General features: G+C 42.4%; 1 protein-coding gene across 3 annotated transcripts in view; it reads left to right on the top strand.

The window, feature by feature from the left end:
• Positions 1 to 13,506: 13,506 nt before the first annotated feature.
• The window catches only part of FHIT (fragile histidine triad diadenosine triphosphatase), a 1,396,599-nt gene continuing 1,382,846 nt past the window's right edge, over positions 13,507 to 27,259 (top strand). For all 3 annotated transcript variants that reach the window (XM_077760238.1, XM_077760233.1, XM_077760234.1), the window contains exon 1: positions 13,507 to 13,627. The gene's annotated coding sequence lies outside the window, so the exon portion shown is untranslated. The remainder of the gene's footprint in view (positions 13,628 to 27,259) is intronic.

The raw sequence follows: 27,259 nt of genomic DNA, 5'->3' as shown, positions 1-27,259 counted from the left end.
TTTTGTATCCTTACATGACAGAAAGGGAAGGCTAGAGAGGTCTCTAGAGTTCCTTACATGAGGGCACTAATTGCATTCATGAAGGCTGCACCCTCATGACCTAATTATCTCCCAGTGGCCCCACTTCCTAATAACATTGGGAGTTAGGATTTCAGCATATAAATTTTGGGGGGACACAAACATTTAATGCATTACATTCTGTCTCTCTTTGGTTTTAACATGTGTCCACGCATTAATGGGACCAACCAATTGTTTATAGAACAATAAAGAATAGTTATGGATGCAGTGCAAAAGATACAACTGTTTTGAATCGACTGTTGCATCGTATAATCTGTGAAATATCCTATAAAAATTTGAATTTCACTAACTCTGGGCTTTAAATCAAGGTCGACAATAGTCCAGAGTAAAAAGGAAAGCTGGCAGAAAATTGATGGCTACAAATTACCTAAAGTACTGAAATGATTTTGGAGAAAGATATCTTGCTAAACCTTTCAGTAGTTAAAAAAATTTTAGGCCCACACTTTCTAAAGTTTGTTCTATAAAAGAAAATAAGTTACAGGTTTAGAAGGCTACAATTTGGAGTCATTTGGGATTGTGGGCTTCTAAAGCACACACGAGGTTATTAAAGTACTCTTACATGCAATATAAGTCCTTAAAGAAGTATCAAGCACTAAAGTCATTCACCACATTTCTTTTCAACCAAATCCTTATCTTGAATGGTTATATCTTATGACTCGTTAGTGGGTCCCCACCAGGAGGTGCCCAAACTACTTTGTCAGCCTTTCCAGTCTCCTTTCCACTTTTCTAGCTTGCAATGTATTTAATGAACATAGACTCTGAGCTACTTGCAACAAGAGGCTTGAAATCTTAAGACGTGATTCCTGTCCTCAAGGAACATTCAGTTCTTTAGATGAGCAAATTAATCAACACTGGTTATATTAGTTATCTGTTGTGATGTAACAAATCACTTCAAAATGTTAGCAGCTTTTAATAGTAAGCTTTATTATCTCACAATTTGGGGGGGTGGGGAGGAGTCCAGGCACAGTTTAGGAGGGTGGTTTGGCTCAGGGTGCCTCATGAGGTTACAGTCAAATGCTAGCTGGGGTTGCAGTCAATTGAAGGCTTGACTGGGGCTGGAGGAGCTGCCTCCCAACTCTCTTGTATAGCCATTGTCAGACCTCAGTTGGCTGCCTCAGTTCCTTGTTGGCTATTGGCTGCTCAGTTCCTCCACATGTGGACCTCTCCATAGGCTTTCTGAGTGCCCTCACAGCATGGCAGCTGGCTTCATCTAGAGTGCTCATCTCTGATGTGATGCACCATCATTTCTGCAGGATTACACATGAGGTAGTTTCCTGACCAGCTTGTGCAATGAGGAGAGCAGTACTCAAGGCTGTGAATACCGGGAGGTGGGGATTATTGGAGCCCGTCTAAGAGGCTAGCTTCCAAATAGGTTTTCCTGAATAGGTTTTTTCTTGAATAGTACCATTGCCATTACCCAGTTTCTTAGTGTAAAAACTTTGGACTCATTTTCTAGATGCTCTCTGCTATTTAGGAATACTATCCTATTAATCAATATGTTATAGAGCCTACTATCTTAATATCTTTTGCAACTTTCAGCCTTATTGTTATTGCTTTAGTTCTAGTCCTTAGCATCCATTGCAAGGACAGTTTTAATGATAGTCTCTTGTTTTATTTCTCTTTTAAGAAGGTTGAATTTTATGGACTTGTCAGTTTTGGACTCAGTTTGGCAGCATATTAGTCAACTTGGGCTACTATAACCAAAATACCATACACTAGGTGGCTTAAACCTCAGAGACTTATTTTCTCACAGTTCTGGTAGGTAGAAGTTCATGATTGGATGCTAGAATGGTCGGGTTCTGATAAGAATCTCTTCCTAGTTTATAGATAGCCACCATCTTGCTGTACTCATGTGGCCCCTTCTTTGGGCACATAGAGAGAGAGAGAGTAGAAGAAGAAGAAGAGGAAGAAGAAGAGGAAGAAGGAGAGGAGGAGGAAGAAGAAGAAGAAGGAGAAGGAGAAGGAGAAGGAGAAGAAGGAGAGAAAGAGAAAAAGTGAGAGAGAATGTTCTGTCGCTTCCTCTTCTTATAAGAGTACTAATCCCATCATGAGAGCCCCATCCCCATGATTTCATCTAAACTTAATTATCCCTCAAAGGTCTGGTTTCCAAATATCATTACCTTGAGTGTTAGGGCTTTAACAGATGAATTTTGATGACAAAATTCAGTCCACAGCAGGCAATTTCAGATGATTCAACTTAATCCTTGTTCACAAGAATAATACATGTTCATAATAGTAAATAAAAAATACAGAAAGATAGAAAGATGAAAATAAAAATTACCAACATCTCCACCACTTGGGGATAGGCAGCAATTATGTTGTTATGTAGTTCCCAGTTTTTAAATGCATATACATTTGTGAAGACTGAGCACATGCTGTAAGTTTGATTTCGTGTTGTGCTTTTCCATTTCACATTATTTCTTGGGCAACTTTCCATGTCATTGAATATTTTTAGAAACATTTTAAATGACAGTGGCATATTTCACTTATTTAACCATTACTTTTTTTGTTGCCGAACATTAAAATGGTTTCTAATTGTTTAGAAACAAGGTTGTGGGAAGGAATATCACTGAGCAAATACCTGTCTACATCTCTATTCTCTTAGTGTAGATTCCTGGAAATAGGATCATTGGGTCAAAAGTCATGAATTCCTTCCTGTATTGACGTTTCAAAAGCTCAACTTGATTTACATATTACAAAGAGTTTTGAGGAAATTTACTCATTTATTGTACCATGGGAATGTGTATTACTACTACTACTACTACTACTACTACTACTACTACTATTATTGCTGCTGCTGATACTGCTACTTCTTCTGTTTCAATTTAGTAATTTGATAGGCCAGAAAAAATTATCTAATTGCTAACAGTGACCTCCTCACTGATCTTCTTGGAGTTATATCCAGTGCTAATCAAACCTCCACAGTGCTTCTAGAGAGATTTTTCTCTAAAATTCAAATTTGATTATATCACTTGCCTGCTAATGCCAGTCATTTGCTCCCCATTGCTTAACAGGTCAGGTCCTACATGTACAGAATGTTTCATCGGCGCTTTCCTTATATGACTTTTGCCTACATTTGCAGTCTCATTTTTAAAAATTTCCTCTCTATTAACATAAAACTATTAACAGTTCTCCACAGTGCCGTGTTTTTCAATTATTTTCCTTTACGTGCATGTTTCTCAGTCTTGAATACTTATCCCTCTTGGCCGGCAGTGCTCACAGAGTCTGTTTAGAGAGAAGGTAAGAGATGGATGGGGTGTTCCATTCCTAAAAATGGAAGTGCTCTCGTGAACAACCCTATCCTGGGTCTTCTTACCACCATCCCCATGGACATGCGTTCCGTCTTTCACATGGCAACTACGCTTCTACTTTCTGGAAAACTCTATCATGATGTGCCTTCTGACAATAATTTCTTCCAAGTAGGTTCTATACAACTTTCGTTGCTTCTCCCTGGCTGCAGTGGGGTTTATGCTACCCTTCATGATGCCAGAAGAGATCTTTCAGTCTCTGTTTGCCCCACTCTGTCTTCTCGAACACTTCTTGAAGGCACCCCGAACTTCTGAAAAACTTGCAGCTGAGTGTCTAGCATAGTGCTGTCACTTTGTTATGCATTGTTAAGCATGTGTGTCAAAAATGCTTTCGAGGACACAAAATAAATTGCCAGTACTCAAAATAATGGCAGAAAGAGAAGCAAAAACATGTACAGTTGACCGTCGAGCAACATAAATTTGAACTGCATGGGTCCGCTTACACACAGATTTTTTTCTAGATAAAAACAGCACAGTACTGTAATTGTATTTTCTCATCCTTACGGTTCTCTTAATAACATTTTCTTTTCTCTCACTTAGTTTATTGTAGGAATGCAGTGTATAAAACATAGAACATGCAAAATGTGTGTTAATTTGCTTTTCTGTGTTATTGGTAAAGCTGCCAGTCAACAGTAGGTTATTAGTTGTTAAGTTTTTGGGAAGACAGGCTTACCTTGATTTTTGACTGTACAGGGGGTGGGTGCACCTAACCCCTGCGGGGCTCAAGGGTCAGCTGTTGTATAGGACACTCCCAAGGTAGAGGTCAATGATGGTGTGCAGTAACGGAGGGCTCACATTCATCGGCTTAGAGTGTCTGGTATACACTGCTATGTTAATGCTTCTTAGTTACGTGCCTATAAATGCACTTGAGAGGGATAAAATGTTTATTTGCTTATAGTACACTTTATTGTATTGTCATTATATATGTATTTACATATTTTTAAAGATATCATTTAAAGATATTATAGGGACAATAGTTTTCTTTTTAAAGAATTAGAGTTGATGGGTGCCTCAGTCAGTTAAGCGTCCGACTTTGGCTCAGGTCATGATCTCGTGGTTTATGATTTTGAAACTCTGTGCTATCAGCACAGAGCCCATTTCATATCCTCTGCTCCCCTCTCTCCTCCTGCTCATGCTCTCTCTCTCAGTCAAACAACAACAACAACACCACACACACACACACACACACACGTTAAAAAAAGAATTAGAGTTGAATGCAGTGTTGTTACACATGGTCTTGTATAGACCAAGTTGCATTTATAGTCAAAACAGTGCAAGTGTTATATGCTCTAGGAAATCTTTTCTGACACTTCCCATCCTCTGTGCCTCCTTTTATATGATTGATTTGTATTGATTTGTGATTTGTTGAAAGGGTGAGGTGATTTATGATAAATTACAAATATCATCATCATGACCGTACTTTGATTGAATCAAGGAATCACAGAGCTGGATGGCATCTGAGATGTCATTTTATCTAACCTCCCACTCAGCAGAAGTGGTGTTGCTGGTAGAGGGTCACAGGATGCTTGCTAGGATGGCTTTCATTGTTAGAAAAGTTATCTATCACATTGTGTAGGACAGTTCCCTGAGTGACAAGCACTTGTTGGTCTGAGTTTTAACTCTGTAGAACGAATCCTACCCCTTTTTCACAAAATAGACCTTCCCGGGGTTGAGCCCAGCAGGCATATCCTGCCTTCTCTTTTCCAGGCTAAGCATCTCCAGGTCCTCAAATGACCGAGTGTGCTTCATACATAGTTTTGGTGCAGGGTAGGGCAGAGGCTGGTGTGGCTCTCGTTCTGAGAATAGGAGAATATTAGCCTTTTCATTTCACTTTCCTATTCTGGGTAGTTTAAGAGTGTATCTCTCAACTGAACTTTATGAATTAGCCATGGTTCTTTTGGCTGCAAGTAACAAACAAAACCCTAATTCAAAGGAACTTATTTAAGAAAAGGCTCATTGAACTGACAAATCTAAAGGGTGGCTTTAGGCAAAATTGGATTCTGTGATGCAATGCCTGCTGAGACGTTTCCTCTTTTCATCTCCCAGCCCTGCTTGCCCCTGTTTGGCCTAATTCCTAGGTGGGCAGGGTAGCCAGCAGCCCCACATAGCTACCATTATAGCTTGTTATCATAGAAAAGGAAGGGCCACCTCCTTTGGTCTCTCTCATAGAACACCCGAAGAGAATGGCTCAGCTTGGGGTGCATGCCCATACCTGAAACAATCATGTGGCCAAGTGGCTTGGACTGCTTCGGTCCAGCTTGTTTTCTGTGAACTACCCTCTGTGCCCCTCCACACAGGACTCATCGTCTTACCCTTTGCTGGAAGGAACAAATGTGGTCAGTTCCATCAGAGCCATTCAGATTGAGAAGAATTACTGTGGGATGGGGTCGGGGTTGCTTACCCAAAGGAGGTGATGCTGAAGAGAAAAGCATGTGCCTACCAAGTTACTTAACAGGCTATTCTAAAAAGGCCATGGCTCAAATGTTCAAAGTCCAAACTGCTGTGGAAATGTTGTAGCTGGATAAAAACAGATGCACTGGTCAGTTGGAACACCTTTTTGTAATATGCAGCTCATTTGCAACTCAAAGTTTCCTCCAAGGTGTCTTACACTGTATCAAGTCTCAAACCATATTTGACTGTAATATTGAGAAGTTGCCTACAATGTGCTCAAGTTAATATTTTGAAAAAAGTCACTTTTCCTCAGGAGCACATATACTGGGTTATAGTCATAATGGTCACTTGCTTACATGTCCGAGTTACACTTCATTGTTTGCGGCAAGGTCATACATTCTGTTCCATTTCTAAGTCTATTCCGATTTGAAAGATTCCCTATTGTGAGACTCTTCTTTTTGATCTTTAAAAACTACATGGAGCGATGGAGGCTGAGCTAGATTAAAGTTGTACAAATCTGATTAACATCATCTGCTCTGTTTCAAAGGTCAGGTGCACTCAACGAATTTACTTTGAAATTATTTTGTTTATTTTGTGGGCATATACATCATGAGCTTTCTAAAGGTCAAAAGTAGAGTTTGTTCTTGGATTCTCAAGCAATCTGATTTCCATTTACAGTATGCTTTGGCGACCCTAAGTGCAGAAGCCGGCCCAGTTAAGTCATACTTCCAGTTTGTGTTTGGTTTAATTTTCTCGGGAAGAAAATCCGTGCTAGATTAAGGCAGTGCTGAAATATCATTTCCCCTAAATTACTTTTATTTCCAACTAGGTTCATAAGAGAACACTACTCATAAATGGCACCTGAACTGTTAATGTCGGTGTCATGCCCATTCTGGTTTCAAACACATGGGAGCATCTTCGCCAGTTCGTTTCTTAGCTGGAAACTAGAGCAAAGGTCAGAAAAGTTAGCATGCCTGGGTTTTATTAAAATTTACCTGGTAGGGGTCCTAAGCCTTTATTAATTGATGTGTGTGTAAAGTCACTGTTTGCTTCATGGACAAGAGGTTCCCATAAATTAGACAGTCTTATTTACTACTGAAGAAAATCAAGGATCTAGTTATAAATGAAGTATTTTTTCATTAATTATTTAAATGATTATTTTTCCCTCACTATATGTACTTTATTGAGATAAAAAGAAAATCTTTCAGAGTATTTTGTATTCATGTTCATTAGCATTCTGGTGGAATAATAAACCTCAAAACGATTCATGTATGAATCAGTGAGGCATGGCTAATTACAGTTTTCAGCCACATAGCCAATAACATTCACCCACAGAACACGGCATCTGTTAAATACATCTCTCCGAATTTTTGTTGGGGGAAAGTGGTAGGAAATAGGGAGGTTGCAAATTACAAGTTTAGAATGTCTAAATATTTTAGGGGCTTGTACATTATAAATCTCTTTCAGGCAAGTATTTATCACAAGCATGACATCCTGTTATCAAAACAGACAAAAACCCCACAGATTCGCTTTAAAAACAAAATGAAACAAAACAGAAACAACCATAAGTCCAGAGAATGGACTGTGTTCTATAAGGAAACAGAAGAAGTTTTCTGAAACATTAGGGAATATGATTTACCATAAATGTAAAAAATACATTTTATACAGAATTTTAAAAAAGAATTTTCCTATTCCTTAAAAAAGTCATCTCGATACCATGACTCTCTCCAATCTACAAAAGATATTTAAAAAACAAAAATCTGAAAAGCATACAGAGGACACAGAAAAAGTCCAATGTCATGACTAAAGCACTCAAACTCAGAAGCAATTTTGTGATGCATATTCAAAATCTTTTCCATTATTTTATTGCTTAAAATATTTTCTCTTAATACCATCCATCTTGTTGAGCACCCAAAGACTACAAGAATAAAATCGTTAGAATCCACACATATTTTATTTTTAAATTTAAACTAGTGTTATTTCAATGCTGTAACTAATATATGGCAAAAAAAAATATTGTTCAGAAGTTCAGAACTGTATAAAGTTGAATAAAAGATACTCTTGCCGGCCATGTCATCTCGTTTCCCCAACCATTGTTCTCAATCATTTTGATGCACCCAATTTGTACCACAGGTGCAAGTATAGGTGCACAATCTCCCATTTGCAATGTTGAAATCCAAAAAGGTTTGAAAACTGAAAGGCTGGCCTGATAAGGCTGTTTATAGTGTTTGATGATCCCATGTATGTTTTCTTGCACAAATATCAATGTTTAATGACAGACAGGGTGCTGTCCGGAAACGTTTGCAGGAGTGTTAGATGCTAGGGTTATAATATAGGCACATATATTACTTTTTCTTTTCTTTTTTTTTTTTTTAATGTTTATTCATTTTTTGAGAGAGACACACACACAGAGCGTGAGCAGGGGAAGGGCAGAGAGAGGGAGACATAGAATCCAAAGCAGGGTCCAGGCTCTGACCTGTCAGCACAGAGCTGGACACGGGGCTTGAACCCACAAACTGTGAGATCATGACCTGAGCTGAAGTCTGTTGCTTAGGTGACTGAGCCACCCAGGTGCTCCAATATATTACCTTTTCTGAAAACAGTAAGATTAATTTCCAAAACACACCTGTCCCAAAAGTTTTGGATGAGTGATTATGGACCTTGATAATTATATGTGTAACACAATCCTTTAATGATTACACAAATAGATCATACTATACACACCATCTGGCAAGTACATTTATGGAATAGCTTATCATTTTCCCTTAAGATTTACTGTGGCCTACATGCTCTGACCTCTGATTACCTCTCACCTCCTCTTGCATGACTTTTCCTCTCATTGACCCTTCTCCAGTCACATGGACTTCCTTGCTATTCTTCCACCATGCCAAGCCTGTTCTTATTTTAAGGACTTCGCATGTACTGTTCCCTCTCTCTGGAACATTCTTCCATAGATTTTCTCAGTTCACCGAAGCCCCCACAACTTCACTGAGATCTTTATTCAAATGATATCTCTTCAAAGAGGCCATCCTGACCATCCTAGCCAACAGAAGACTACCCGTCATCTTCTAGCCCCTAGAAGGTAAGTTTTTTTATGATGTATTTACTGTAGCATCCCCTAGAAACTAGAACCATGCCTGGTATATGGTAGGTGCTCAATAAATATTTGTTGAATGCATTTTTCTATTTGCCTCACCGTTGAGAAATTCATTTGATAGTTACAAGGCTCTCAATTGTCCTTTGGCAAACTAAGAAGTGTGCTTGTAAAATCATCATGAACTGGCTCTTGGGACTCCTCCAACCCCTTTCCCCACTGTCCTATTTCCATTTTGGGTTGTGGACTGATGACTCTACCTTGTCTGGGTTCTGGCACTTTCCACATGCTGTTGCGTCTGTCTAGAACTCCTCTTCTCCTCCACTGTAGGGTAGAATCGACTCATTCTGGCATTGACTTCTAAAGCATCACATAGATTTTTTCACCAGTTTATTTGCTTATGGTCTCTGTTCTAGTGAAATATCAGGGTCTGTGTCTGATTCACTGGTGAATCTCAGCCCATCACACAGTAGCTGGCTCAGGGGAACCCTCAATACATGAAAAACTGAGCTGAAGCTGCATCCTATCCTGCACTAAGTCCTCTATGAAAGAAACATACTTTTTAATTTTTAGGCAATGCTTTTGAAAAGGGTTCCTCCTCCTCCCCCCCCCCCCCCCCCCCCGCCAAGAAAGAAGGAATGTCTTTAAAGCTGCAGTGAAAGCAGGCATAATGCGTTTAGAGGCATAATTTCTTGAAAGAGAGTGAGGAAAAATCATAGCTTATCTTTGAGCCACCCTAGTGAGATCACAGCTTGGACGCCGGGCTTAGTTTTATGCACCTTATGTTCTAGGTAACTGGAAGATGATTGCAAAAGATGGCAGTAAGAAGGATTAAATGTGATTATTTATGAGGCATAGTTAAAAGAAGACAGCATGCATATGTTCGCTAACTATAGGGAATAGACCGATCTCTAAATATCTGATGAACAAATCCACCCAAGGAATATATTTAACACAGAACAACAAAGGGATAAATAAGTGGAGAGAGTAAAAAAAGATGGGAAAAATGTAGAGAATTTTCAGCACATCAGAAGATGGTTCTTATTAACAACCAGATTTCTCCAATAACAGCCAAAAAGCTAAATGATTATGGGCTGAGAAATTTGTGAAGGAGACGTGAGCATCTGGGTACAGCTGAGTTTCCCAACCTTGGTATGCTTTGTATTACAGAAGCAATGCATCATTTTTTTTTTCAATACAGTATTTTCTTATTAGAGATGATTTTTCCAAATATCCCCCAAGCTCTGGATTATGACCTATAACATACGGATGAGATGAATTATGCAGAGAGTTGAACTCTTTGACCTCAAATACCTTTCTAGTTTTGAAATTCTATTTCCATGGTAAAGATTTTCTTGTGGGTCCTGTGTGCTTGAAGAGGACGCTGTTGGGAGGAGTGTTTGACTTAAGTAGAAGAGTATGTGACCACCAGGCTTTCCACGTGTTAGGTTGGTCTCAAGCTTTGGGATAATAGGGACTTATTATTGGGTCACTATTGTCTCTTTACTTCATGGCTTAGCTCAATATAATGAGTGGTACAATGTTGGGCCCTTTTAGTACTTCTCCTATTTGCTTTGTATTTATTGAGTGTCTGCTATTGAGTAAGACATAAACAAAGTTCGTGCCTTCAGGGAGCTTACAGTTTATTTGGAGGAGATCGATGATAAACAGAAAGACAAATAAACGGTGACTGTAACTTCAAGTAAAGTTATTTGCTATGAGGAAGTGCTCCAATGGCCATGCATAGAGGTCTTTCACAAAGCTGTCTTCTAGGTCTAAGGACCACAGTCTAACATTAGTGTTAATTTCCCAAAGATCCCAAGCCTTTATTTGTGTTTCTGCAATATCTCAAAATGAATAACATATTGTCTTCAGGGATATTCTTTAAATTTCCTTTTCCTCTTTTCTTATCTTCTTCCTCCCCTTTCTACGAAACCCACTGAAGCCTCAAGTCCCCATAGAGGTCCCAGTGTGAGAGGCTTTTATTGCTCTAGATTCTGGGGTGTGTGTGTGTGTGTGTGTGTGTGTGAGAGAGAGAGAGAGAGAGAGGATTTAGAAAGTACTGTCTATCTTAATTGTTCACATGATGAAATATACAAGGTGATAGGTCGCTTTTTGTTTTGTTTTTGGTATGTATTTAAGTTTTGAATTATTCTTCTCCTGCTAGTGTCAGCAATATGAGCTTATGGTGGCACAAAGCCACCTGTAGCAGATCCTCTCGGTGCCCGGCCAGTATCCCCTATTCCCTCACCATTTCAGGGTACATCAGCCTGACTTGAAGGGCAGCACCTGTATCTCTGGCTTTCTCTGGACACTGAGGCAGCTCGGCCCTCTCATATAGCATGCCCAAAGAGCCAGGGACTTAACTTCCCCTGAAAACAGCCCCCAATTACAGACTGAGGGGAGTTAGTATCTAAACAACCCAGTTCTTTTGTCCCTTTGGTGGGATAGCTCAGTCTATGGCATGTGTTCCACATTGTTTCCTATAGTTCCTCAGGAGGATTAAGCTCAATCACCCTTTGTAGTAACATGCTTTTTTGTCTTGTGTTCCCTTCCCTATTTCACTTTTCTATTCTACCCGTGTTTCCTGCAATTACTGCCTTGCACTTGAGTACCTGTCTCAGGATATACTTCTGGGAGAACTCAAGCTAAGATCCTATCTCCTGGTGNATTTGGATGTCCTGGGTCCACAGCAAGTGCCATGTGTTAATGTTTTTTTGTATGCATATATTAGTGAAGGTCATGGCTGACCTTGAGCCCAGCAAACAGCATAGCTCACAGTTGAGATAATACATACATGTTCACACTGGGGTGCCTAACAATGGTTTCATAATCATCAGATACCACTGTTTAAATCCTGAGTATATTCATGACATTTGCCTTTTGATTGCTAAGTAGAAGATGTAGTGATTATAGGTTGATACTTTCTCAGAAGAGTCTAGTTGTTGAGCTTTCCATTTTCATATGGTTCAATGATTCTTTCCACATTTAGTCTGGCTGCTGACACATGTGTTGAAATCTCTCATGCCAGTCAGCCTGAGTAAAGCTGGTACTGCTGAGCTGAGTCTGTGCTCATAAAAGCTAGAAGGAACTGTTGTATCATAGCAAACAACCCCAAACTGACAGAAGATTAGGCTAGGAAGCCTGAACAGAGACTTTAATTTCTCTGAACAAAATTAGTCTGTATACATATTGATCACATTTCTGTTTCATCTGTGTGTTTTCAATTTCATCTAGTTATTCACAATTCTCTAATATTCTATGTGGCCCTGGTGTCTGTGTGATGACCTGTAAATTGACCATAATCCACAGTGACATTCTCTGAGAGCCAAGCTTCGTAGGACATCAGTGTTTCACACCAGGACATTTTGTAGGACACCTCGCTACTCTCCATGGGTTCAAACATCAGAGAGGATGAGAGATCTAAGACTTGGTATAATCACCTGCATGTAATGAAGCAGGCCAAAGAAAAAAGTGAGGAAAAAAAAGGAAATGGTGTCAGAGAAAGCAGAGTAGGGACATATTTCGGTGTTTGTCCACATGTAATTGCTCTTTGTTTTTCCTTAAATGTGAAAGATGACTGGCAAATATATGTTCTTCCTTGGCACTTGAAATGGGAGTAAAGAGAAAGGAAGTAGGTAGTCCTGTATAAGGGAGGTTGGCATAAGGAGCATAGTGTATAATATCGAGAGTCTGTAGGACAAGATTCTAGTCCCTGTACATGAGCTGCATGACCGTGTGCGATTATTAAGCTGTTTAGCAATTTGCAATTCCATTTATTCCAAAATTAACTTTACTTCTCATATTTCTCTAGACCAGGGACAAGTTGAAGTTAGGAATTGCATCTGACTCAGTGATTTCTCCAGCATCTTAGCCTACATTGAGAGAATGATTTTTGAATTTGAAAAGGGAGCAAGCACAAGAGCCCCATGGTGGTCAGAGATGGATTTAATTAATCTGCACCAAAGACAGGGAGAACAGAAAATAAAGACTACTCTAGATTTCATTTAATTATTCAAAGTATATTTACTGAGTAACTTCTATACATACTTCTAGGTGCTAGAAATATTGCAGTGAGCAGAACAAAAATCCTCATCTGCTTAGATTTTCCATTAAAGAGGACAAGACGCTATAAAAGATAAATGCATTTCACACAGTCCTGGTAAGGAAAAGTGCTAAGTAGAAAAACAGCACAGAAAAGGTAGAAAGGAAGGGACAATCTGCGGTGCAATTTTGGTTAGGATTTCAGGCAAGACGGAGTGTAGTTGTAAACTGGATCAAGAAAGGGTCTGCGAGCCTGTGTGATGAGAGAAACACNGGAGGAAGAAAGCAGAATAGCCTGAAGAAACTCATTTATTTTGCGACTTGGGGGGGAAAAAAAAGATTGTGCAGATTATTCCAAAAATCCCTTTCCAAGGCTATTCTCAGCTCAGTTGCTGTCTTTAAAACAACAATGATTCCCCCAGAATCAGAGTTACTGACATTCTGGCTTCTGATTGGCCCAGTGTAGGCTCGTACGTTACGCCTATTGGCCCTTTCTTCTGTCCAGGTCAGCGGCCATCTTAGGTCCCGCCCCCGCCGCGGCGCCGTCTGGGAATTGTAGTGCCCTCACCGCTCCGTCTAGTGTCGGGACTTTTTGCCCTCCTGTTCCCAGGTCCCTCAGGTGGCCACCCCAGTGGGCACACGCCCAGGCGCCACTCCTGCCCCGCGCTCCCTCCCTCTGCCTTTCACTTCCCAGCTGCCAAGATCTTGGAAGGTAGGGGCAGGCAGGGGGCAAGCCCCAGTCGAAGAGTGTTTCTGGGGTGCGGGTCTGGGCTTCCACGCGCGTCTGGTCCTTACTCCCGCAGTCCCGTGGGACGGGGTCTGGCTCGCGCAGCTCCTTGAGGCAGGGGACGTTGCCTGTCCGGAGGACGCTCCTCCCCCTTGAACCTTTTCAGGCCCCATTCTGAGCACCAGCCCTAACCCTAACCCGCCCCTCATTCGCTGCACAAAGGGGTAAACTAAGACACGGGGCCACGCCAGCGGTTCCAGGGACGCCCTAGCACCCAGACCTGGTGGTGTAATGAGCACTAGCCGCTTTTGGAGGGGTTTCCAAGGTCATAGGCAAGGAGCAGAAATCGCTGCCCTAGTAGAACTGTTGTTAATCACCCAGCTTTGGGATCCGCAAAGGGAGGGGGCTAAACATGTGCCCAAGAAAGGCGCCAAGTAGGTAGATGGAAGGCCGTGTTTTGGGACGGAATCTTCCATTTGATATTTTAAAGACTCAAAGCACTGACTTCTTTATGGTGGGGGAACTCAGGAGGAATTGTTTGGACTGTTTTATGGATTAATGCAGTTTTTATATTAAAACGTATATACGTGTGGGGGGGGGGGAGGGGAGGCTTGTTAGTGGAACTGGGTTGGGAGGGTCCTCTCTAGGATAAAATTCTTCTGTTCTATGACCTTGGATCAGTCACTCACAGTGCTTTATTTGGGGAAAAAAAGCTTAATGATCTCTGCACAAGTGGCCCAAGGATGCTGCTGGCTGCAACCGAAAGCTTAGGTCTTGCTTGTGAAAGTCTGCCACTTGCAAACTTACTGCTTTATTATTTCGGATTCCTCAACAAATGTGCTGGGAATCAGGAGGCAATGAGCTCGGGGGTTGTAGAAAAGCCCTGACCTGGGCTGGGCCTGGGGCTACTCAAAGCGGCCCCCACTCGCACCTGTTAAGCCAGTGTGCCTGACCTCTCCCTCTCAGTCTCCATGTTACTGCCGGTGGCCTGAGAAGCGGAGGAGTCTGGGAGTTGGAGTCCTGCCGCCCATTTCCCGGCGGGCTGGTACTCCATCTCCCAGCGTGCCATGTGGTGCGGCGAGGTGTCTCTTGGGAGATGAAGTCTCACTCTTAGCCGTTCTGTGGATCCGGCCTTTAACTCAGAACTACAACTTCCAGGTGGCACTGCGTTCGTGGCTGCCAGCCTCTGTGTCCACCAGCCTGGAGCTGGGACTAGAGAGAATTGTTTAGGAAAGCTGTCTTTTTTTTTTTTTTGCTGCTGAGGACTGGAGAGATTATCTTGTAAAGATGTCTTTTATTGTTGTAGGTGTCGTCGTCGTTGAGTGTATATGCTGTTACAAGTACTTGATAGGGGAATACTGTATATGCTTTTCCAAGTATTATGGAATATGCATGCTTTCCAGCTAACACTGGATAATTTACAGATGTTCATATTACTTCTTTTCATAACACTGTACCTCCCATCTGTAGATGAGGAAAAATCTTGAGAAGATGATTTGTCCACGATCACACACCTAGTAATAAAATGTAATGTATGTTCATTAATATACATTACATTTAGTTATTATAATTTAATTCCCTCAAAAGCTGTATGAGATAACCATTTTATATGCATTCCATATATAAGAAAACTAAAAGTTTTAGTTAAGCAATTAAAGTTAAGCAACTTGTCCAAATTAGCTCAGCAAGTGAATAGAAGTACTAAGATTGTGACCTAGTCTCCTTGACAGTTTCTGCTTAGAAAAAGCCCACACCTTGGGAGGTGGGGCTGGGTGGTTAGTCTGTTAAGGGTCAGACTTTGCCTCAAGTCGTGGTCTTTGGTTTGTGAGTTTGAGCCTCAGGTAGGGCTCTGTGCTGACAGCTCAGAGCTGGAACCTGCTTCAGATTCTCTGTCTCCTTCTCTCCGCCTGTCCTCCATTCTCTCTCTCTCTCTCTCTCTCTTTCTCTGTCTCTCAAAAATAAACTTTAAAAGAAAAGAAAAGAAAAAGACCCCACCTAACAGAGTGAGAGGGAGCCCAATGTTTGTGAGTACAGAATTTGGAATTTTTCCATTAAACCATGTTTCCTCTATAGTCAGAGACTAAATGTTAGAGCTGCAAAAAACTTTGAGATCATTTAAATTTAAGGCAAAGATCTTGGAACAGTTCCTGGCATATAGTAAAGGTTCCACAAATGTTGGCTATATTTAGCTTTATCATACCTTTCTTTTAGAGATGAGGAAACTGGACCAGGTGGCAAAGCAGTTTGCCCAAGGTCACACGGTTGGTTTGTGTCAGAGATGAGCCTAGACCCAAGTGTCTCATTTCCTAGTCCAGGGTTATTTTCATTCTACCAGCAGTCAGCTAGAAGGAGCGCCAGATGTGAAGCTATTTAGGTAATGGTTTCTCTCCCAGTTTGTTCTTTGTAGGCCATAGGCCAGGACCACTTGTTCTAAAGTCCCTTTTCTTATTGGTAAGGTTGTAATATTTCATTAATTCAGCAAATATTTTTTGAGCATTTTCATATGCTCATCCTCTTTTGGTGCAGGGGCTAGATGGATTAAAGTAGCTAAAGAGGGGCGCCTGGGTGGCTCGGTTGGTTAAGCGTCTGACTTCAGCTCAGGTCATGATCTCACGGTTCGTGGGTTCGAGCCCCGCGTCAGGCTCTGTGCTGACAGCTAGCTCAGAGCCTGGAGCCTGTTTCGGATTCTGTATCTCCCTCTCTCTCTGACCCCCCCCCTGCTCACGCTGTCTCTCTCTCTCTCAGAAATAAATAAAATATAAAAAAAAATAAAAAAAATAAAGTAGCTAAAGAGTTAGGGCTGGAAGGACCTTAAAACGCATCTAATTTAACTTCTTTATTTTATAAATTAGCAAGTGATCCGCGGTCTTCATCTCATGCCCTTGTGTCAAAAGCGGCTTGTTTCTACCAGGAGACAGGCTTCCCGAGGCCTCAGACTGTATCTGACTTTTCAGGCTTCTGAGTTCTTTTACTTGGTGTTCTCATCCGGTTCTAATTCCTGTAAGTGTTCAGGGGAATGCTTTAGGAACGGTTTTTGTGTTCCTCTCTTTATTTGAATGTATATGCAGCTTCAGTATGCCCCCTTTCTATTTTGGGAATGTCTTGTTTTGGCTCCCGATGCTTTTTTCCCTTTTGTTCTCTCAAAAAAATCTGAGAACAAAATCTGACACTGTGTTTGCATTCGCACAAGTTCCAGTCCAACCCTCTAATATAGGGTATCAGAAACAGACACATGAGTTGTTTGAATTATATAAAACTTTTGTTTTAGAAGGCACATTGGCCCTTTCAGTTCATGGATAATAAAGCAGGTAATTCACCTCCTGTGTATGAAAGATGCTTTCTACGTAATTCGTTGAGAAACTAATGTTTTTATAAATGATTGGCCAAACATTCATAAACAGTCATTATGGGAGGTGTTCTCTCCGGCCCTTCCTGCCCCCTCCATACCGCCTGCTCAGCCCCTCCCAGCTCATAGTCCCTGTGTTCAGCTTCTAGCACGTGCCTGGCCACCAGCAGACACTGAAAAAATATTTGTGAAATTGCATTCATAAGCATCCCTCAGCTCTCTTCCCACATCTTTTCTTGAATCTCTTTTAAGATAGAAATGCTTTGAAATAGAAGATGTAGCGGGTTGCTTTCCTTTCAGTGTCTACATTGTGAAGAAAAATCTCAGCCTTTGAGGTCATCTTCCAAAGGGCTACTTCTTTGGCAATGTCCATGTCTGTGATTTCTCAGATGAGAAAGCGACCCAGATAGCAACACAGAGCAAAGAAGCCTTAGAGAGTGGTAGTCTGGCGGCCTGTGATTTAAATCACAGCCTTGCCTCTTAGGTTACTTAGGCCTTGGTTTCTTCTGTGAAATAGGGATAATAAGCATTTCTACCTCATAACGTGATGATGAAGATTAAATAAGACAGTGTTTTTAAAGCTCAGAGCGTGTTGTCAGACACTCAGTAGCTAGTGTTCAATAGATGGCTAGTAGCTCTTGTTACTGTTATAAAGGTAAAGAATATATGAAAATATATCATATTTATTTACAATTTAAACTTGAGGCAGGTGCCTGTTTTATAACAGGATTTGCCATTTGTTTTCTTAGAACAGCCAGGTTGACCATCACATTTCAAGTGTGACGTTGCCCGCAACTTTGATAATCGACCTTGCCAGCACAGTGATCCTCTCTGTGTGGGGAGAGAGATAGTCAAGCTTTCAGCTTTGCGTTGCCTGCTGAGAGGTCCCTGATCTGTGGTTCCATCCATATATTAAATATCAGATTGAAAAGCGGCCTGCCCTTGTCAGTGAAGCCTTCTTTCTACTTCTGGAAAAGACTAGACCTCTTCCAGGTGTCTCAGGGTGAAAGTGAAACAGTCATCCCCCGGCTGGTGAGTAACCCCAGAGTAATGGACACGTGGACATGGCAGGTGCCTCTCGAAAGCTGACAGCTACCATAGCCGTGAGGTTACTGATGAGGAGGTGAGTGAGAGAAAAGGGGTGGTGCAGGGGACAGGGAAGGAGAAATGGGGAAGAGCAAAGAGCAGATGGGCAGAGGGACCAGCGGAACCCCAGTGGCCTCAGCGTGTATTTATTGCGCACACGTATCCTACCCCTGGCTCCGTGCCAGGCACTCCACTACTAGGCACTGGAGACGCAGCTCTGAATGTGGCTGGCATGGAGTTGGGAGTTGGTTGCGGTGGTGGGTGGTGGTTAATCTTAGGCAGGGGAGAGCTTAGAAGAAGAAGGAAGGCAGGGAAGAGGAAGTAGGAAAGGAAGACTGTGAATTGGGGTGTGATGCGTGGAAAGAAGGGCTCTCTGTCTGGGGTATAAAAAATCACTGCAGGTTGGACGTGGGGAGAGGGGGCCGCACAGGCAGCCATGAGTGATATTGTTCAGAGTCCAGTTACCTGTATTGTAGAAGAATTTTGGACTTTATTCCAAGGGCATTTGGGAAACATTTTATAGTCGTAGATAGGGAAATGAAATGATAGGATTTGTTTTTTCAGAGTGTGGATGCAATATAGATGATGAAATTGCAAGAGAGAATTGTCCAGGTAGGCCTGTGTTTGTTTGTTTGTTTGTTTGTTTTTAACTTGAATGACCATATGAATCTCCTGCTGATCATTAGTTCCTGGTTCTGATTTGGTATATCTGGAAGGGGCCACAGAGTCAGGATTTCTTTTTTTTTTTTAATATTTTTATTTATTTCTAGGACAGAGAGAGAGACCGCATGAGCAGGGGAGGGTCAGAGAGAGAGGGAGACACAGACTCTGAAATTGGCTCCAGGCTCTGAGCTGGCAGTCAGCACAGAGCCCGACGCGGGGCTCGAACCCACGAACCGTGAGATCATGACCTAAGCGAAAGTCCGACGCTTAACCGACTAAGCCACCCAGGCGCCCCCAGAGTCAGGATTTCTAACAGGCTGAAGCCATCGGTCCATGGACTGTACCATGAGGAGCAAAAGTATTGAGCAGACTCTTGAGCCATCTCGATGAGAGATTGTGATGGTCAAGAGAATGGGCGCTAGAGGGGGCACCTGGGTGGCTCAGTTGGTCCGACTTCAGCTCAGGTCAGAATCGCAAGGTTTGTGAGTTTGAGTCCCGCTTTGGGCTCTGTGCTGACAGCTCAGAGCCTGGAGCCTGCTTCAGATTCTGTGTCTCTGTCTGTCTCTCTTTTAAAAATAAATAAACATTAAAACAACTGAAAAAAAATAAAGAAAAAAGAGAGAATGGTCTCAAGAGCCAAAGACCTGGATTCTAGTCTTGGTTCATCACTTTACTTTTAGTGTGACTCATGGGGGAAATGTCCTAGCCTTGCTGAGTCTCAGTGTCCTTATTATCTGCAAAATGGAGGTAATAATTCCTGTTGTAGAGCAGTATTTGAAAATTTCAGGGAGGTAGTCTATAGAGAGTGCTCAGCACAGTAACCGACAGTCAAGAAATGGTAGCTTTGAATTTGCTCTTGTTATTAGTAAATATGACAAATTCATGCACCTTGTTCCGTGTTACCTTATTTATCGTATTTTGAATACTAGATGGAATAGATCACTCTTAATTGTGCAGTTTTTGTGTCTCTCTCACGTGTGAAGTGCCAAACTTGTTCAGTCCTTGGTAAGAAACTTGAGTATTATGGGCAACTAGATATATTTTTCCCATGCAATTGAGACTGTCTAAATTTGATGAAAAAAAAAAAATCTGGGATCCTTAAAGTATCATCTTATATCTGATTAAGATGGGAATTTGAGGCACCTTGCCTTCTCATGTAAATTTATTTAGCCCAATTACGGTGCTTCCTTCTTTACATAATTTTAACCTGTTTGGATTGATTTTCAACCAGTGGTTCTCAGCCCTTGCTGCAAGTTTAGGGCACCCGGGGGTGGTCCCATCCAGAAATTAAATCAGAGTGAGGGAGAGGAGGCGGGCATTGGTATTTTCTTTTTTAAGTTTCCCAGGTGATTCTGGAGTAAGAGCATCATGAAATGAAACAGGTACAGTCTAACAGGTGAAAGTCATGTGTGGGGAGGGAAATAACTAGAAAGTAGAATTTTGTAGGCTTTGGGTGTGAAAGCTTGTCAGAAAGCTCTTCCTGGAATTTGATGAACTATAACTATAGGTTGTGTTTTCGGTCATCTTGGAGGTCAAATCCAAGACACCCCTCCTTACCCCCTGCCGCACTTTGTATCTCTGGCTGTGCTCACTTGAGTTAGGATTCTCAGTTTTGTTTCAGGCTGTGTTTCTCTTCCTGATATTTACTTTGTTTTAGTCCTCATAGCTGGAAAAAAATATTAATCCATGAGAATTGCATTCAAAAGAAAGAAACTGAGTTACATGCTTTCGTGAGCTGTGGCTCCATTATTATAAAGGTTTAAATTATTGTTATGATACATTACAACCCATTTTAACTAGTAATGGTTTAAATTTTTATTTATTTAGTTAGTTACTAAGATTTTTCATGTTTTTATTTATTTTTGAGAGAGACACAGACCACATGCAGGGGAGGGGCAGAGAGAGAGAAGGAGACACAGAATCTGAAGCAGGCTCTAGGGTTTGAGCTGTCAGCCCAAAGCCCAACATGGGGCTTGAATTCATGAACCATGAGATCATGACATGAGCCAAAGTCAGATGCTCAACTGGCTGAGCCACCTAGGTGCCCCTACATTTTTATTTTAAGTTTCTTTTTTTTTTTTTTTTAAGTTCAGTAGGCCCACACCCACCATGGGGCTGAACCGATAGCATCTGTACATTCGAATTCAGTAGCCTGAAATGAAGGCTTCCTGAGAGGCTGCCTATTATGAAGATTAGTTTCCTTTTTAATTTTTTTATAGTTACCCTCACCCTCCATTTCAGAGCAGGATAAGTAGGCTAATTTGATTAAAAACCTTTAATTTGCTGGATTATCCATAGTATATGGGGACCCTTTCCTTTTAAAAGTTTCTTTTTTCTTATTGAAAATGTGTATGCGTGGGTTTGTTTCTTTCTGAATATTTATCCTTAAAACCTTATATCCAGTGTCCAGGAGCATTCTTGGCCTGAATTTCGATTACCCTGCACCATAATTTTGTTTTTCAGCATTTCCTGAGCTCCTGTACTCACTAGGAGGTCATTTCACAATGTAGTAGTTTTATTTTTCTACTGTGTTGACTTAATAGAGGGAAGAAAAGAGTGGGAAAGGTATTCTTGTTGGAGGGTTTAAAATACAGTTAAAAAATTACATATTTTAGGGGTATTTTGTACCTATGCCAAGGTTTCCTTTTAACGATAAATAAGTAGGAATAGAAGAGAAAAAATGAGAAACTGGCGAAGAGGTTTGCAAAAGGCACACGTTGACAGTATTCTGGAACGGAAAGACTCTTTCTGAGCCTATTTATGTGTTTATTAGTGTTCCTTGTTATGGATTTACCTCTTTTTATTAACAATCAGATTTCCATTAAAATTCAGTGTATTTTGCAGTTTCTCAGACTCACAGCTCCTGGAGCTAAAACCCATCATCCACAATGTGGAAGTATCAGTACTCCCTCATGAGGTTTAATGCATGCATATTTTAGTGGAGCACAGTTTGGAGGAGAGTATGGTCTGCAGTCATTTAATCACTGAAGTGTGTGGTGGATGGTAAGATCAAAATTTTCATTTTCTGCAAGACTTAAAGTCTTCCCGTGCCCTCATTTTCTTTCTTTTTTTTTTTTAATAGTTTATTGTCAAATTAGTTTCCACATAACACTCAGTGCTCATCCCCACAAGTGTCCTCCTCCATGCCCATCCCCCCTCCCCCCACATCCATCAGTCCTCAGTTTTTGTCAGCATTCAAGAGTCTCTCATGGTTTGCTTCTCTCCCTTTCCCCCACCATTTCCGCCCTTCTTCTCCCCCTTGTTCCTCCGTCAAGTTCCTCCTAATCCTCCTATACGTGCAAACATATGATATTTGTCCTTCTCTGCCTGACTTATTTCGCTCAGCATAACACCCTCAAGGTCCATCCATGTTGCTACACATGGCCAGATTTCATTGTTTCTCATTGCCATGTAGTATTCCATGGTATAGATAAACCACATCTTCTTGATCCATTCATCTGTTGATGGACACTTAGGCTCTTTCCACGTTTTAGCTATTGTGGAGAGTGCTGCTATGAACATTGGGGTACATGTGCTCCTATGCATCAGCATTTCTGTATCCCTTGGGTAAATTCCTAGCAGTGCTATTGCTGGGTCATACGGGAGTTCTATTGTTAGTTTCCTGAGGAACCTCCACACTGTTTTCCAGAGGGGCTGTACCAGTTTACATTCCCACCAACAGTGTAGGAGGGTGCCCGTTTCTCCACATCCTCGCCAGCATCTAGAGTTCTCTGATTTGCTCATTTTAGCCACTCTGACTGGCGTGAGGTGGTATCTCAGTGTGGTTTTGATTTGTATTTCCCTGATGAGGAGGGATGCTGAACATCGTTTCATGTGTCTGTTGGCCATCTGGATGTCCTCTTTGGAGAAGTGTCTGTTCATATCTTCTGCCCATTTCTTCACTGGGTTGTTTGTGTTTCGGGCGTGTAGTTTGATGAGTTCCTTATATATTCTGGATATTAACCCTTTATCTGATATGTCATTTGCCGTGCCCTCATTTTCGGAAAAAAACCACCCCGGAACTCAGTGCTGTCTTAAGTCTCCGCATCGCCAGCGGGACATCCCTGCCTGGGCGTGGGCGTGCCAGGAGGCGTCCTAAGGATGCCTCGGAGCAGGGGTGAGCTTCGCCCCGAGGACTGGCAGAGGGGCTGGAACCTGCTGGAATCAGGTTGTTTCTCTCAACCCTGGAGCACTGGCCACTCCTGTTGAGATTCTCCCAGGAATGAGCTGGTGGATAGAGAGGTGGTGGCCCTAAGGAGGGCAGGAAAAAGCAGCCGGGGGAGGGAGAAACAAGGGCAGAGGGGATGGAAGAGGTGTAACAACAACCGAGATGGTGGGCTGGAGGGGGACGGAAATGTTTCTTGTTTTTACAAATAGGTACGTGAATGGTGCCCTCCCAGAGCTGTGCCGTGCCCTGCTTGCCTCATTGTCACCTGGTGAATGGGAGGTGCTGGCGCCGCCATCAGAAGAGGGGAAGCGACAGATCAGCAGGCGGCCGCTGCCGTCTGAAATCCCAGTGGCGGGGATCTGCGGGCTGGGTGGGTAGCGGCAAGGCCAGGGAGCTTCTGCAGCCAGTGGCCACAGATAAAACCTGCAGCTGAGGCCCTCTCTTGGCCCCTCCAAGCAGGGCAGAAAGCTTCTTCTAAGCTACAGTTCAAGGGCTCTCCGAGAGGCAACAGGCCAGCGCTTCCCTGGCCTAGAGGAATTAGCTGTGCTTGGCTCCCCAGTGCGGATAAACAGCTGGGTCCAGCTCCCGTGCGCTGGACACCAGCTGGAATGATATGCAAAGGTCCTGGTGAGGCCAGAAGCTCCTGCACGTCTCACAAGCACCCGGGTGATGCAGATGCTGCTGGGCCATGGACCACACGTAGAAAGCAGGGTTCTAGTTCTTTATGGCGCCTCCACATGCCGCTTTTAATGTGATGCATAGCGTTAAGAGTTCGCAGATGCATATGGCACTCAGTCACAGGCTGAGGGCCATCTCGGGCAGGTTGTTTTGCCTTGCGGAATTTTATTTTCTTCTAGAAAGTGGACATAGTGAGTATGTACCTCATAGGAAGGTATGAATAAAAGGGGATAATCTATATAAAATATCAGCACCAGTACCTCTCCTACAGTAATTTCTCAGTAAATGTTAGCTTTTGCTTTTATTATTGTTATTATATTTTACATTTTTATTATTTTTGAGCTCAGAGACCCGGGTCTGTAAACCCAAGGCATGTGGCTTTATCAGGTGCCAGAAGCAGGGACATGGACAGGTCTGGACTTGGTCTGTTTCTTCATCTTTAAAATGGGAATTGTAATAGTAACTGACTCTGGATGTTGTGAGGGTTGAGTCAGGTTTATTTATAAAGGTCTTGGCATGTGTTACTACTGTTAGGATTGTGAACACCAATCGCTGGATTGCGGGGTCTCCACAGCAGCTTCTCTTACTCTGGGTTGGGTGACAGCCTGGTACCAGGTCCAGTAGGAAATCCGACTCAGTGCTGAAGTTTGCTCTGACCATGGACCTCACTGGGCTCTGCCTTGGCAATCTCTGACCTGCCTGGTACCCCAGTGTCTGTACCTATCTCCAACTGTATTTTTGCCAGTTATTTATTGGTTGTGAGTCATTCCCTTGTTCATCATTCATTAATTCACTCCACATTTACTGAGCTTTTTTTCTTAGGTCTCTGTAGGTTAGTTCCTTTGTCTGTAGCTTCCTTGACTTATACTGTTTTACAGCTTTTATTTAGCCTCTAATTTTTGATTAGTGCCTTCTTCCTTCTGGAGGAAAGGAAGCTCTATGAAGGCATGAGTAGTGGTTATGTTGCTGATGCCACCTCCCAGCACCTGGTCCCTAACTTAGAACTTGATGTTGAAGTTTGCACTGTGCCTCCTACTTCTGGGCTCTGCTCTGTTACTTCTCTGGTTAGCCGAGTCTTGGTTGCACAGAGGATATAGGTAAGTGAAATCTGTTGAAGTCCAAGACCTCAGCTCCTCTTACTGTTTTTTGAATTGTGCAGCCTCCCATTTCCTCCCCTTCCTGGGGAGAGCACCTGATTTACTGTGTTAATATTGTGTATTTTGGGGCACCTGGGTGGCTCAGTCGGTTAAGCGTCTGACTTTGCTCAGATCATGATCTCCCAGTTTGGGGGTTCGAGCCCCGCATCGGGTTCTATGCTGACAGCTCAGAGCCTGGAGCCTGCTTCAGATTCTTTGTCTCCCTCTCGGTTTGCCCCTCCCCTGCTCACGCGCTAGGTCTCTCTGTCTCTCAGAAATAAATAAACATTAAAAAACTTAAAAAAAATTTGTGTATTTTCCCTCTTATTTGCTCCCTGAAGGCATGAAGCATTTTTAGTACTGTTCCTTGCTCTGTCCCCATGCATAAAGCAGCACATGGCCTGTGGTGGATAGGATGAGTTATGTGTCATCATTACCATCGAGAGCTGAAAGTCTGGGTTACCTTGAAGGCTGCTGCTCTATGCAGATGATAGGAATTTTCAAATGCTGGTAGTCAGAAAGGAGCTCATAGGAAGGGAGTAGAGAGAAGAACCCATTCTCTGGCTCTGAGGCCAACTCCTGTCTTTGCTTCTCATTAGCTGTGTAATCTTGAGCAAAGGACTCAACCTTTCTGCATCTTGCTTTTCTGTAAAATGAAGGCCATAATCCCAGTTAGCTCTTAGTTGTCGTGAGAATCAAGTGAGATGGCTGATGGGATGCATGCCCTTGCATAGTGCCCGACATGTCACCACTCAATAAATATTACCTAGATTGGTGTCATTAGACCTGGAATGCTGCTCTGTCTACACCTGCTGGCTGGTAGTTGCACATGGGTCCCAGTGTTCACTTGACAATCAGGGCCACGTCCTTCCCACAGCACTGTGCTATTTGGCAGGCTGTCGTATTTCCTTTGGTCATCAAATAAATGTAGACGCCATCAGTCCTGGCTATACAGACTTTGCTACAAATGTTGGGGAGCAACACCCCAGGATTCAGCACAAAAAAATGAAGGCTGGGTGATGTTAAAGACAGAGGAAGACAAATCAGAAAACAAACACGTCTACCGTACCGTAATATTTAAATGCCTTCTCATAAACACTTAAGATTCTCATTAGTCCAACATCAGAAAAATGATAAATATTAATATTTGTCATCAAAGGGAAGCTTAGAAATCAAAGCAGAGTAAACAACTGTTGTATTTCAAGGATTACATACTACTGAAGGAATTTTAATTCAACACCCCCAGAACTCTATTTTTAAACATTTCTGTTAATTATTTTTTGTCCATTGCAAAAACTAGGAGAGGTATGCCTTTAGTTGGAAAAGATTCAGGACACGTTGCTCATTCTGATCATGTTCTCAAAGACTTAGGCAAGTTTTGTGTGCCGTGCCTACAGCGGAGACCCCCGCATGTGCGAGAGCCGCCCTTCTCCACGTCTCCAGTTCTACTTCAGAAGAATCATAGTGGAAGTTGGTTCCTGTTAGGTCATGAAAGGGCACGGAGGGCTTCCTGTCCTGGCTGTGGATTCCTTCCCCAAGCTTCTCTTCTCTTCCCAGTTCTGAATGTGCCAGAAGCACGTGAGGTAGTCCCCAGAGTCAGCAGCGAGCAGAGGGCGAGACAACAGCCTGGCACCATCACTGTGAGGCGGTCCGGCTTTCCTTTCCCGTTTTCACAGAGCCGGGCTTGGCTGACTCCGGGTGACGGGGTCGCCTCATGTCACCACAAGGACGTGGCGCGGGGAGTCAAGAGACTCAGGTTTTATGTGTGGCTCTCACTGCCTTCTGCAAGTCTGGTCCTCTCTCTGGGCCTCCCGTCCCACATGTGTGAAGTGAGGGGGCTTGGATCTGGTAATTCTGAGGTCCTGTGCCTCTTCAACATCCTATAACCTCAGGGAGACCTTCCAGAATCTACTAAGCCCTTCCTTGTTCCCTTTGCAGAGGGGCACTTGCTTGGAGTGCCTGGTTTTGGGGCCACACAAATCCGTATCTCGCCTTAGCTAATTTACTTTAGTTCTTAGTTTCTTATCCATTATTGGGAATGGGACAAGGTTGTCATAAGCACAAGAGATGATGTTTGGTTATTATTACTTGTTGTTATTATTGTTATGTTATTATTGTGATTTATTACATTTATATCTGGACTTAGGACTTTTCTGTCTCTTTGTGACTCAGTTTCCTCATCTAAAAATAGGAATAATAGGGGTGCCTGAGTGGCTCAGTCAGTTAAGTGTTGGACTCTTGATTTTGTCTCAAGTCATGATCTCACGGTTTGTGGGATCGAGCCCTGCTTTGGGCTCTGTGCTGACAGGATGGAGCCTGCTTGGGATTCCTTCTCTCCTCTCTCTCTGCCCCTTCCTTGCTTGTATATGTGCGCTCTCTCAGAATGAATAAGTAAACATTAGAAAAAATGGGAATAATAATGTACCTCATCATTTAATTGTGAGAATCCGATAATACATGAAAATATGTAGGATACTTCCTGGTACATAGTAAGTACCAAATACATGTGAATGAAGATTTTAGCTATCATTTGTGTTATT

Source organism: Crocuta crocuta, unplaced genomic scaffold, assembly GCF_008692635.1.
Source record: "Crocuta crocuta isolate KB4526 unplaced genomic scaffold, BGI_CrCroc_1.0 scaffold213, whole genome shotgun sequence".
NCBI classification, from domain to species: domain Eukaryota; kingdom Metazoa; phylum Chordata; class Mammalia; order Carnivora; family Hyaenidae; genus Crocuta; species Crocuta crocuta.
The sequence above is the reverse complement of the archived record's forward strand: the minus strand, read 5'-3'. Positions and strand labels throughout refer to the sequence as shown.